Source organism: Hordeum vulgare, chromosome 6H (assembly GCF_904849725.1).
Source record: "Hordeum vulgare subsp. vulgare chromosome 6H, MorexV3_pseudomolecules_assembly, whole genome shotgun sequence".
Classification (NCBI taxonomy): Eukaryota; Viridiplantae; Streptophyta; class Magnoliopsida; order Poales; family Poaceae; genus Hordeum; species Hordeum vulgare.
The window spans coordinates 108951400-108966084 of NC_058523.1; the positions used below are offsets into that span (position 1 = coordinate 108951400).

Consider the following 14685-nt stretch of genomic DNA (forward strand, 5'->3'; position numbering starts at 1 on the left):
GTCAAGCATTTCTCCCAGCTCTCTGGTCATGCAAAATGTAGTTGTACCTCCAATTGCTGTACAAACACATGAGATGAACATAATTTCTCTATATCCTAGAGCGAACAAAATGGTTAAGGATGTCCAACGAAGTACACTCAACGATGCAACACGAGCAAAACCGAACCAACATACATTCACAAAATCACATACTTCTGCTTCCTACTATCCTTGCAAGCGGTAAAGACTGAAAACAACAAAAGGTGATGCAATTTATACACGATAAATTGATCTTTTAGTATCGGTTCCTAATGCAACATGATGGGAAGCTTCTCGGAGAAGTCCTGAATCGGTGACAATTCTCTGAGCTCGTATGCTGCCTGTGTTGGGGAACGTCGCATGGGAAACAAAAATTTTCCTACGCGCACGAAGACCTATCATGGTGATGTCCATCTACGAGAGGGGATGAGTGATCTACGTACCCTTGTAGATCGTACAGCAGAAGCGTTAGAGAACGCGGTTGATGTAGTGGAACGTCCTCACGTCCCTCGATCCGCCCCGCGAACAATCCCGCGATCAGTCCCACGATCTAGTACCGAACGGACGGCACCTCCGCGTTCAGCACACGTACAGCTCGACGATGATCTCGGCCTTCTTGATCCAGCAAGAGAGACGGAGAGGTAGAAGAGTTCTCCGGCAGCGTGACGGCGCTCCGGAGGTTGGTGATGATCTTGTCTCAGCAGGGCTCCGCCCGAGCTCCGCGGAAACACGATCTAGAGGAAAAACTATGGAGGTATGTGGTCGGGCAGCCGTGAGAAAGTCGTCTCAAATCAGCCCTAATTGCTCCATATATATAGGAGGAGGGAGGGGGGCTTTGCCTTGGGGTCCAAGGACCCCCAAGGAGTCGGCCGAGCCAAGGGGGAGGACTCTCCCCCCCCCCCAAACCGAGTTGGACTAGGTTTGGTGGGAGGGAGTCCTCCTCCCTTCCCACCTCCTCCCTCTTTTTTTTCTTTTCCTTTGATTTCTTATCCTTGGCGCATAGGCCCCTTTGGGGCTGTCCCACCAGCCCACTAAGGGCTGGTGTGTCTCCCCAAAGCCTATGGGCTTCCCCGGGGTGGGTTGCCCCCCCCCCGGTGAACTCCCGGAACCCATTCGTCATTCCCGGTACATTCCCGGTAACTCCGAAAACCTTCCGGTAATCAAATGAGGTCATCCTATATATCAATCTTCGTTTCCGGACCATTCCGGAAACCCTCGTGACGTCCGTGATCTCATCCGGGACTCCGAACAACATTCGGTAACCAACCATATAACTCAAATACGCATAAAACAACGTCGAACCTTAAGTGTGCAGACCCTGCGGGTTCGAGAACTATATAGACATGACCCGAGTGACTCCTCGGTCAATATCCAATAGCGGGACCTGGATGCCCATATTGGATCCTACATTTTCTACGAAGATCTTATCGTTTGAACCTCAGTGCCAAGGATTCGTATAATCCCGTATGTCATTCCCTTTGTCCTTCGGTATGTTACTTGCCCGAGATTCGATCGTCAGTATCCGCATACCTATTTCAATCTCGTTTACCGGCAAGTCTCTTTACTCGTTCCGTAATACAAGATCCCGTAACTTACACTAAGTTACATTGCTTGCAAGGCTTGTGTGTGATGTTGTATTACCGAGTGGGCCCCGAGATACCTCTCCGTCACACGGAGTGACAAATCCCAGTCTTGATCCATACTAACTCAACTAACACCTTCGGAGATACCTGTAGAGCATCTTTATAGTCACCCAGTTACGTTGCGACGTTTGATACACACAAAGCATTCCTCCGGTGTCAGCAAGTTATATGATCTCATGGTCATAGGAATAAATACTTGACACGCAGAAAACAGTAGCAACAAAATGACACGATCAACATGCTACGTCTATTAGTTTGGGTCTAGTCCATCATGTGATTCTCCCAATGACGTGATCCAGTTATCAAGCAACAACACCTTGTTCATAATCAGAAGACACTGACTATCATTGATCAACTGGCTAGCCAACTAGAGGCATGCTAGGGACGGTGTTTTGTCTATGTATCCACACAAGTAAATGAGTCTTCATTCAATACAATTATAGCATGGATAATAAACTATTATCTTGATACAGGAATTATAATAATAACTATACATTTATTATTGCCTCTAGGGCATAATTCCAACAGTCTCCCACTTGCACTAGAGTCAATAATCTAGCCCTCACATCACCATGTGAATTACATTGTAATAAATCTAACACCCATACAGTTCTGGTGTCGATCATGTTTTGGCCGTGGAAGAGGTTTAGTCAGCGGGTCTGCTACATTCAGATCCGTGTGCACTTTGCATATATTTACGTCCTCCTCCTCGACGTAGTCGCGGATGAGGTTGAAGCGTCTTTTGATCTGTCTGGTCTTCTTGTGAAACCTTGGTTCCTTTGCTAAGGCAATGGCACCAGTGTTGTCACAGAACAAGGTTATTGGATCCAGTGCACTTGGCACCACTCCAAGATCCGTCATGAACTGCTTCATCCAGACACCATCCTTAGCCGCCTCCGAGGCAGCCATGTACTCCGCTTCACATGTAGAATCTGCTACGACGCTTTGCTTGGAACTGCACCAGCTTACTGCACCCCCATTAAGAATAAATACGTATCCGGTTTGCGACTTAGAGTCATCCGGATCTGTGTCAAAGCTTGCATCGTCGTAACCTTTTACGGCGAGCTCTTCGTCACCTCCATACACGAGAAACATCTCCTTAGTCCTTTTCAGGTACTTCAGGATATTCTTGATCGCTGTCCAGTGATCCACTCCTGGATTACTCTGGAACCTACCTGCCATACTTATGGCCAGGCTAACATCCGGTCTAGTGCACAACATCGCATACATGATAGAACCTATGGCTGAAGCATAGGGGACGGAGCGCATATGCTCTCTATCTTCATCAGTCGCTGGGCACTGAGTCTTACTCAATCTCGTACCTTGTAACACTGGCAAGAACCCTTTCTTGGACTGTTCCATTTTGAACCTCTTCAAAACTTTATCAAGGTATGTGCTTTGTGAAAGTCCTATCAGGCGTTTTGATCTATCCCTATAGATCTTAATGCCTAGAATGTAAGCAGCTTCTCCTAGGTCCTTCATAGAGAAACTTTTATTCAAGTAACCTTTTATGCTCTCCAAAAGCTCTATGTTGTTTCCAATCAGTAATATGTCATCTACATATAATATTAGAAACACCACAGAGCTCCCACTCACTTTCTTGTAAATACAAGATTCTCCAACCACTTGTATAAACCCAAATGCTTTGATCACCTCATCAAAGCGTTTGTTCCAACTCCGAGATACTTGCACCAGTCCATAAATGGATCGATGGAGCTTGCACACCTTGTTAGCACTTTTAGGATCGACAAAACCTTCGGGTTGCATCATATACAACTCTTCCTTAAGGAAACCGTTAAGGAACGCCGTTTTGACATCCATCTGCCAGATTTCATAATCGAAAAATGCAGCTATTGCTAACATGATTCTGACGGACTTAAGCATCGCTACGGGAGAGAAAGTCTCATCGTAGTCAATTCCTGGAACTTGTGAAAAACCCTTTGCCACAAGTCGAGCTTTATAAACGGTCACATTACCGTCAGCGTCCGTCTTCTTCTTAAAGATCCATTTGTTCTGAATAGCCTTGCGGCCCTAAGGTAGTATCTCCAAAGTCCATACTTTGTTCTCATACATGGATCCTATCTCGGATTTCATGGCTTCTAGCCATTTGTTGGAATCTGGGCCCACCATTGCTTCTTCATAATTTGCAGGTTGATTGTTGTCTAACAACATGATTGTCAAGACGGGATTACCGTACCACTCTGGAGCAGCGCGTGATCTCGTCGACCTGCGTGGTTCAACAGAAACTTGAACTGGAGTTTCATGATCATCATCATTAACTTCCTCCTCAACCGGCGTCGCAATCACAGGGGTTTCCCCTTGCCCTGCGCCACCATCCAGAGGGATGAGAGGTTCGACAACCTCGTCAAGTTCTATCTTCCTCCCACTCAATTCTCTCGAGAGAAACTCCTTCTCGAGAAAAGTTCCGTTCTTAGCAACAAACACTTTGCCCTCGGATTTGAGATAGAAGGTGTACCCAACTGTCTCTTTTGGGTAGCCTATGAAGACGCACTTTTCCGCTTTGGGTTCCAGCTTTTCAGGCTGAAGCTTTTTGACATAAGCATCACATCCCCAAACTTTAAGAAACGACGACTTTGGCCTTTTGCCATACCACAGTTCGTATGGTGTCGTCTCAACGGATTTCGATGGTGCCCTATTTAAAATGAATGCAGCTGTTTCTAATGCATAACCCCAAACGATAACGGCAAATCAGTAAGAGATATCATAGATCGCACCATTTCTAATAAAGTACGATTACGACGTTCGGACACACCATTACGCTGTGGTGTTCCAGGCGGTGTTAACTGCGAAACAATTCCACATTGTCTTAAGTGAGTACCAAACTCGAAACTCAGATATTCACCCCCACGATCAGACCGTAGGAACTTGATCTTCTTGTTACGATGATTTTCTACTTCACTCTGAAATTGCTTGAACTTTTCAAATGTTTCAGACTTGTGCTTCATTAAGTAGACATAACCATATCTACTCAAATCGTCAGTGAAGGTGAGAAAATAACGATATCCGCCGCGTGCCTCCACGCTCATCGGACCACACACATCGGTATGTATGATTTCCAATAAGTCACTTGCACGCTCCATTGTTCCGGAGAACGGAGTTTTAGTCATCTTGCCCATGAGGCATGGTTCGCAAGTGTCAAGTGAATCAAAGTCAAGTGACTCCAAAAGTCCATTAGCATGGAGTTTCTTCATGCGCTTTACACCAATATGACCCAAGCGGCAGTGCCACAAAAATATGGCGCTATCATTGTTTACTCTAACTCTTTTGGTCTCAATGTTATGTATATGCGTATCGCTATCGAGATTCAATATGAACAATCCTCTCACATTCGGTGCATGACCATAAAAGATGTTACTCATAGAAATAGAACAACCATTATTCTCAGACTTAAAAGAGTAACCGTCTCGCAATAAACAAGATCCAGATATAATGTTCATGCTCAACGCAGACACTAAATAACAATGATTTAAGTTCATCACTAATCCCGATGGTAGTTGAAGTGACACGGTGCCGACGGCGATTGCATCAACCTTGGAACCGTTTCCTACGCGCATCGTCACTTCGTCTTTTGCCAGCCTCCGTCTATTCCGCAGTTCCTGCTTCGAGTTGCAAATGTGAGCAACAGAACCGGTATCGAATACCCAGGCACTACTACGAGAGCTAGTTAAGTACACATCAATAACATGTATATCAAATATACCTGATTTTTCTTTGCCCGCCTTCTTATCTGCCAGATACTTGGGGCAATTGCGCTTCCAGTGACCCATACCCTTGCAATAGAAGCACTTTGTTTCAGGCTTAGGTCCAGCCTTGGGTTTCTTCGGCGGATTGGCAACAGGCTTGCCGCTCTTCTTCGAATTGCCCTTCTTGCCTTTGCCGTTTCTCTTGAAACTAGTGGTCTTTCTCACCATCAACACTTGATGTTCTTTACGGAGTTCAGACTCTGCGACTTTCAGCATCGCAAACAACTCGCCGGGAGACTTGTTCATCCCTTGCATGTTGTAGTTCAACACGAAGCTTTTATAGCTTGGCGGCAGTGATTGGAGGATTCTGTCAGTGATAGCTTCTTGCGGGAGTTCAATCCCCAGTTCAGCTAGACGGTTTGAGTACCCAGACATTTTGAGCACATGTTCACTGACAGACGAGTTTTCCTCCATCTTGCAAGCATAGAATTTATCGGAGGTCTCATACCTCTCGATCCGGGCATTCTTCTGAAAGATGAACTTCAACTCCTGGAACATCTCAAATGCTCCATGACGCTCAAAGCGACGTTGAAGTCCCGGTTCTAAGCCATACAAGACTGCACATTGAACTATTGAGTAGTCCTCCTTACGCGCTAACCAAGCGTTCTTAACATCCTGATCAGCCGTAGCGGGTGGTTCATCTCCTAGCGCAGCATTAAGGACATAATCCTTCTTTCCAGCTTGTAAGATTAGCTTAAGATTACGAGCCCAGTCTACAAAGTTGCTTCCATCATCTTTCAACTTAGCTTTCTCTAGGAACGTATTAAAATTGAGGATGACACTTGCGTGAGCCATGATCTACAACACAAATATATTCAAAGTGGACTTAGACTATGTTCAAGATAATTAGAGTTCAACTTAATCGAATTACATGCTAAACTCCCACTCAAAAAGTACATCTCTCTAGTCATTTGAGTGGTTCATGATCCACCTACACTATCCCAAGTCCGATCATCACGTGAGTCGGGAGTAGTTTTAGTGGTAAGCATCCCTATGCTAATCATATCATCTATATGATTCATGATCGACCTTTCGGTCTCATGTGTTCCGAGGCCATGTCTGCACATGCTAGGCTCGTCAAGCTTAACCCGAGTGTTCCGCGTGCGCAACTGTTTTGCACCCGTTGTATGTGAACGTTGAGTCTATCACACCCGATCATCACGTGGTGTCTCGAAACGACGAACTGTAGCAACGGTGCACAGTCGGGGAGAACACAATTTCGTCTTGAAATTTTAGTGAGAGATCACCTCATAATGCTACCGTCGTTCTAAGCAAAATAAGGTGCATAAAAGGATTAACATCACATGCAATTCATAAGTGACATGATATGGCCATCGTCACGTGCTTCTTGATCTCCATCACCAAAGCACCGGCACGATCTTCTTGTCACCGGCGCCACACCATGATCTCCATCATCATGATCTCCATCAACGTGTCGCCATCGGGGTTGTCGTGCTACTTATGCTATCACTACTAAAGCTACATCCTAGCAAAATAGTAAACGCATCTGCAAGCACATATGTTAGTATAAAGACAACCCTATGGCTCCTGCCGGTTGCCGTACCATTGACGTGCAAGTCGATATTTCTATTACAACATGATCATCTCATACATCCAATATATCACATCACATCATTGGCCATATCACATCACAATCATACCCTGCAAAAACAAGTTAGACGTCCTCTAATTTTGTTCTTGCATGTTTTACGTGGTGACCAAGGGTATCTAGTAGGATCGCATCTTACTTACGCAAACACCACAACGGAGATATATGAGTTGCTATTTAACCTCATCCAAGGACCTCCTCGGTCAAATCCGATTCAACTAAAGTTGGAGAAACCGTCACTTGCCAGTCATCTTTGAGCAAAGGGGGTTACTCGTAACGATGAAACCAGTCTCTCGTAAGCGTACGAGTAATGTCGGTCCAAGCCGCTTCAATCCAACAATACCGCGGAATCAAGAAAAGACTAAGGAGGGCAGCAAAACGCACATCACCGCCCACAAAACCTTTTGTGTTCTACTCGAGAAGACATCTATGCATGAACCTAGCTCATGATGCCACTGTTGGGGAACGTCGCATGGGAAACAAAAATTTTCCTACGCGCACGAAGACCTATCATGGTGATGTCCATCTACGAGAGGGGATGAGTGATCTACGTACCCTTGTAGATCGTACAGCAGAAGCGTTAGAGAACGCGGTTGATGTAGTGGAACGTCCTCACGTCCCTCGATCCGCCCCGCGAACAATCCCGCGATCAGTCCCACGATCTAGTACCGAACGGACGGCACCTCCGCGTTCAGCACACGTACAGGTAGAAGAGTTCTCCGGCAGCGTGACGGCGCTCCGGAGGTTGGTGATGATCTTGTCTCAGCAGGGCTCCGCCCGAGCTCCGCGGAAACACGATCTAGAGGAAAAACTATGGAGGTATGTGGTCGGGCAGCCGTGAGAAAGTCGTCTCAAATCAGCCCTAATTGCTCCATATATATAGGAGGAGGGAGGGGGGCTTTGCCTTGGGGTCCAAGGACCCCCAAGGAGTCGGCCGAGCCAAGGGGGAGGACTCTCCCCCCCCAAACCGAGTTGGACTAGGTTTGGTGGGAGGGAGTCCTCCTCCCTTCCCACCTCCTCCCTCTTTTTTTTTCTTTTCCTTTGATTTCTTATCCTTGGCGCATAGGCCCCTTTGGGGCTGTCCCACCAGCCCACTAAGGGCTGGTGTGTCTCCCCAAAGCCTATGGGCTTCCCCGGGGTGGGTTGCCCCCCCCCCCCCCGGTGAACTCCCGGAACCCATTCGTCATTCCCGGTACATTCCCGGTAACTCCGAAAACCTTCCGGTAATCAAATGAGGTCATCCTATATATCAATCTTCGTTTCCGGACCATTCCGGAAACCCTCGTGACGTCCGTGATCTCATCCGGGACTCCGAACAACATTCGGTAACCAACCATATAACTCAAATACGCATAAAACAACATCGAACCTTAAGTGTGCAGACCCTGCGGGTTCGAGAACTATGTAGACATGACCCGAGAGACTCCTCGGTCAATATCCAATAGCGGGACCTGGATGCCCATATTGGATCCTACATTTTCTACGAAGATCTTATCGTTTGAACCTCAGTGCCAAGGATTCGTATAATCCCGTATGTCATTCCCTTTGTCCTTCGGTATGTTACTTGCCCGAGATTCGATCGTCAGTATCCGCATACCTATTTCAATCTCGTTTACCGGCAAGTCTCTTTACTCGTTCCGTAATACAAGATCCCGTAACTTACACTAAGTTACATTGCTTGCAAGGCTTGTGTGTGATGTTGTATTACCGAGTGGGCCCCGAGATACCTCTCCGTCACACGGAGTGACAAATCCCAGTCTTGATCCATACTAACTCAACTAACACCTTCGGAGATACCTGTAGAGCATCCTTATAGTCACCCAGTTACGTTGCGACGTTTGATACACACAAAGCATTCCTCCGGTGTCAGCAAGTTATATGATCTCATGGTCATAGGAATAAATACTTGACACGCAGAAAACAGTAGCAACAAAATGACACGATCAACATGCTACGTCTATTAGTTTGGGTCTAGTCCATCATGTGATTCTCCCAATGACGTGATCCAGTTATCAAGCAACAACACCTTGTTCATAATCAGAAGACACTGACTATCATTGATCAACTGGCTAGCCAACTAGAGGCATGCTAGGGACGGTGTTTTGTCTATGTATCCACACAAGTAAATGAGTCTTCATTCAATACAATTATAGCATGGATAATAAACTATTATCTTGATACAGGAATTATAATAATAACTATACATTTATTATTGCCTCTAGGGCATAATTCCAACAGCCTGGAAGTAGTCCACAGCCTCGAGCAGTGATCCTTCAGATTTTAGGACAAGTCCAAGATCCGGCGAGGGTCCATGGCTTGTAGGCTCTAAACGGAGGGTGTTGTGCAAGAAAGTTCTTGCGATTGATAACGAGTTCCCTCCTGGATTACATAGAATTCCTGCCATAGAAACCATGCTTGGGACGTAATCTAGATTGATCGAAAGGGCGAATGAAAACGCCATAAGGGCTTCTTGGTGCAAGGATTGACCCTCCAACTGAAGACCTGCAAAGGTGTTAAATGCATTAGAAGTTTGAAACATCGAACAATCGAACAAAGTTTAATAGTCAAAAACTAACAGAAGCAACCTCTATTCATTTAGATATCAATCCAGAAGCAGCGGTATAGGAGTACTGTATTATTAAGTTTCAGGGACAACTCCATTTTCTTGATGTCAAGAGGACATGAAAACTGAAGCAAATGCAGCCAAAGCCAATCACAACACTTGGGAAAAAATTACAATAATTTATTTTGAGTTCCTTATTTGTTTGGTAAAAAGAAAGCATAACTCAATATATTAGCAGAATTAGGTCAGGTAGTTGCGAATATTTACCTCTGACGTGCCAATACTTGGGATAAAAGAAATCGATGGATCTGGCTTTGTGAAGGCAGATGTTTCATTCATACTATGCCTCAAGCTTTGTGTATATTGACGCCAAATCTAACCATGCATCCATCTCGAACTTCCGTAGGGATTTAACCTTTCAAGACCAAGTAGAAAATGAGCGAAGAAGAACAATGATATTTTCATTGGAGTCTAATAAAGAAGAGAAGGGGTTGTACCTCGCTACAAGTGGTTGATTTCCAGACTTCCTTCTTTGCTTGAATTGTCGCAAGAAAAACCTGAAAAGATTCCACTGCACGCTTGAATTGTCCACGGGAAGCCTTAATTTGTGCTTTTAGCCTCAAAATATCCAATTGGTCATCTTTCTCAGCTTCATCTATTGCAATATTAACTACTGCTTCGACTTCTTGAAAATTCTGATGTAAAGATAATACAAGATTTAATAACTTCCAGGCAATAACTGAACCACCCATCACCATTTCAAGACATTCTGTTGCATTTTCAACAGTTGCATTGAGTTCGCGCTGCATCGCATTTTCCCAAGCAAGGCTATACATTATTTCTGGATTACACTTGGCCATTGCAGCAGCCTCCTGCAAAAGCCTTAGTGCTTCCTCCTGTAACCTCAACTTCTTTGTGTGAGAAGTGGACCTAGCAAAAGGTCCATAACAAACACCAAGAAAATGGTTTACAACATTGATAAAATGTTTATCATGACTTCTGAAAGACTTCATAGCTTTATTTGCCAATTTTATTCTTTCAAAAGCATGCTTTGGATTCTTACAACATAGTTTGTTTGGCCCCTAAAAGAAGAGATGGAACATGAGGTTTTCCCTTCCTTTCTAATACACGAAAACCATTCCTTATAATGTTCAAGGCACTATCGTCCATGCCAGTTGCACTGGAGAAAAGTGCGAGAATATACCACATTTCTGATGTGCTATAGGTTCCAGTCAACAACGTTTCTAGATGGTTGACTAAGACTTCAACTGCCTAGATAATGACAGTGCATACATCAAATCAAATGATTCACAAGGTCAGGATCCCACTTTATTTCTCAGAGGGCTAGCTTTCTTACAAGTACGAGCAGCAACAAAATTTCTTCTTCCTGAATGTTGTTTTCCGGGGTTACCATATTCTGTTGCCGATTGAATTCTTGAGGAAACTTCACCTCAACACCACAGCACAACAAAGTCACTGCCCTTTCTTTTTGTAAGTTGGCGGACCTTTGGGAATCTAAATTCCATGGCCTTACAAGAGCTCTCCTATATGCAATAAAGGCCTCCTCAAAGCAACCACTTCTCATCCATAGCTTAGGAAGTGTCGAGTGGAACATCTCTATCATCTTAGACTCTTTAGAAGTACCTTCTGGAACACCATTCAGCCATGCAGACTCTACAATGTCTATGATGGTTTTGCATTCTTCTGCAGCATCTGTCATCTCAGGATACAATAAGCTAAAGTAAAATTCAGACTTGATGTGAACTCTTCCAGAAGCAGACTCACTGAATGCACCGACATATGCATTACCATCCCATTCACTTCTGAGGCTTTCCTTCTTGAAGAGCACGGAGAAACTGAAACTCTAGTTGGCACTTTCACTTTTAGTAATAGCATTGGGCATTCACGGTTTCATGTTTCTTATATCAATTCGCTGAAGAACTTGCAATGCTGCATCAAAATTTCCCCTCTGATATTCCAGTCTTCCCAGCAAATTGGGCCTCTTGATATACAATCAAATAAACCTTACCAGTGAGCGAATCAGCAAAAGAAACTACTACTATTTCCTTTGAAGAGAGAGGGGTTCAGCCAAACCCAAACCTCATAATTTATCTCTCTAAGGTTTGATTCCACTTCATTTACGTGGCTATCATCAGGCATCGCTTCTCGATTTCCTGTCCTCGAAGAACCATTTGCTGAGAAATCCCGTGTTGCAAGAGATTTTGGCGATCGAGGCATTTCTTCAAACTTGTATTAGTCCCCGCTGCAAGTACATAACATGATGGCAGCCATTTTCTGCTTTGTGGATACTTTCACTTAATTTAGATTAAAAATGTCATCTCTGTCTGAAGATCTTCCCTTGGGGCCAATGGTATTGACCATTCATCAATAAGAACCTGGGAAGGAGATGATGTAAGGGTCGGCAACAATGAATAAGGAATCGATCGGAGTTCCAGGCACAAAACAATTATACAGAACTGGGTATACCAACAGTTGATCAGCAAGGCAAATGTCCACTAAACCAGCTAAACGGCTGACGAATTGTTTGGAATGCGACGACAAATGTGATCTCCCAGCAATATCTCGAGTCCAAAACCTCACCCATCTACATATATCATCATCTGCGACAAGAACATAGCAACACAAAAATCCTACCAGCAACTGCAGCAACGCACCCTCCTCACGACAGCCAACCATCGACAGTGTTAGACTATGATTCAGTTGCAGTACTACTCCTCTTTGTTCTGTTTCATGTTTTTGGTTGTTTCGTTCTTGTGTCTGAGTCTGAAGAAGACGGTGGATATTGATCCAGTAGCAAAATTTTGCTTCCTATTGCAGGATTTATGTATCGTGCCGTGTGTAGTAGTGGTAGAGTATATTCATGTGATTGATCACTAGCCTGGCCGATATGGTCGAGGAGAACATCGATTATTTTTCTCTTCATATAGTAGCTGAACCATTATATGATATGATCTGATCTAAATGGATGCAGTTTTTCTTTCTATAGCTACAATGCTTCTTGCTCTGCTCTGTCTGGTAATTTCTCCTCTTTGGAATGCCCTTTAGCTCTGTGCTGCTATATTGCTCCTTGCGCTTTGCTATGCCAGTTCACCGCTGTATATGACCAAGGAGAATTGGTTTGCACCAGAGACTAGTAGGATATCCTTGCAAAACAGAGCTTTCTTAATTAATTAATTGGCCATATCATGTCGCTACACCTGACTCGGATAAGCATACTTGATTCATTCTGTATTTTGGTGAGGTGTCATGCCCATGTCATGAGCCTTGCGTGTGGTACTACTGCCCAGTCTTACCATAAAACATGCCCACAAAAGTGTTCGCACTTCTGGAGAGCGGTACACGCCAGCTGCACCAGCAGAGCACTATTGCTCTGAGCGGTACTATCGTCGGCCGGGCGGTACTACCGGTGATAAGAGGTAGTACCGCTCCAGGGAGCGGTACTACCGCTTGGAAATTGCATGACAGGGTTAGGCAGGGTAGAAAGCTCCATCAAAGCGGAAAGGGGGTGAGGGAAAACTGTATGTGATGATTCCACCCAGACTTTTCCAAAGCGGATCCCCTCTTAATAGTACGACTTTTCCTATGACTCAAGTCCATCGAGAATGAAGCGTAAGAGAGAAAACCGTCTTCACATCAAAACACCGAGAGGCAAGAATCGTCTTTGTGCAAACTTGTGCAAACTGAGAAATACCTGAAAGGCTTATGGCACATGATTAGTCCGCGAAAGTATCGTCATCAATCACCAAAACTACTAGGGTAGAAATATGCCCTTACACCGACGCTACTACTCTCGCTAGCCACGACCACCTCTTCTCCTCCAACTTAGCAGTAGCACCTATCCCCTACACGTGCTACTTCTAGGCCATACCTTATCCATTTCCTTCTTACCCGCGCCCCTCACTCCTCACTCCTCACTCTCTCCCTCTCCACTATCTCCCTCCCGACGGAACCACTCTCACATCCAGGTGGCCCTCCTCACAAGGCTCTTCCCGTCCCGGCCCTCCCCACGCAGCTACCCTCCACGTCCCGGTTGTTGGGGAAGTTATCCCGCTGTGAGACCCGCTGTCACACGCCAAAAATTTAATAACATTTTTATAAAATAAAAATATTTCCTAGAATAATTTTTTTGAGAAATAATTTACTCCATAACTCTTCACAAAGCCTCTTTCCAAAAAAAATTCTTTTCAAGTGGCATTTTAAATATCATTTAGTGCGTGAGCCTTGGTTGAGACCATTTTAAAATTCTTTATTTAGTTAAAGGGGGGTATTATTTTGGCCATGTTTATTTAAAGGCTGGATTTCTGGGTTTTCAATTAATTTTTGAAACACTCCTTTTCTTTTTATAAAATCATTTCCCTAAATAAATATTTTTGAAAATTTATGATGGAACCTGAGTACTTGCATCAAGACATTTTCTTTCTTCTCGCAATTTCATGGGAGATTTTATTTTAATATTTTTCCAAGGTTTGTTTTATTCAAAAATGACTTAGAGTTTCTTTAAGGGCCTGTTTGCACTATAACCCTTATATACCTTTTCCTAAAAATTCTATAAAAACTTGAAGATGACTTGTGATGTCCGTGGATCATATTTTTGTTAAACTTAGCCAAGTGTTTTGAAAAATCTAAGCACATTAATTTATTTTCTAATCTGGCACAAATTTGAGTTTGTACTACAACCCCTAGTTTTAATCTTTCAAAAATTCTATAAAAATTTGGGGATGCCAAGTGATGCATGAGATTAACTTTTATGCAAAAACCCAACCTTGTGCTTTGAATTTTTTTAGCAAAACAATCTTTTTTCTATTTTGGTCTAGTGTGGTGATTTTTACTGTAGCCCCTACTTCAATTGCCCCAATGACCCTGAGATTTTTACTACTAGTAGTCCACTCTACCAAAACTTTAAGTCCATTAGATGAGATCTATTGGAGCATTTTAAGTGCATGTGATATTAACCTCAACTTTCTGCCCATAAGTGTTTTTCTCTAACAATTGCACTAACAAGTTTTGCATTTTGCCAAACTAACTTGATCATCTTGACTAACACCTAGAGAGACCCTGATCTGGCGA

At 44.0% G+C, this 14685-nt stretch overlaps 1 pseudogene; it reads right to left on the reverse strand.

The window, feature by feature from the left end:
• Window positions 1–287: 287 nt before the first annotated feature.
• Window positions 288–11889, reverse strand: LOC123401212 (annotated as a pseudogene).
• Window positions 11890–14685: the final 2796 nt, after the last annotated feature.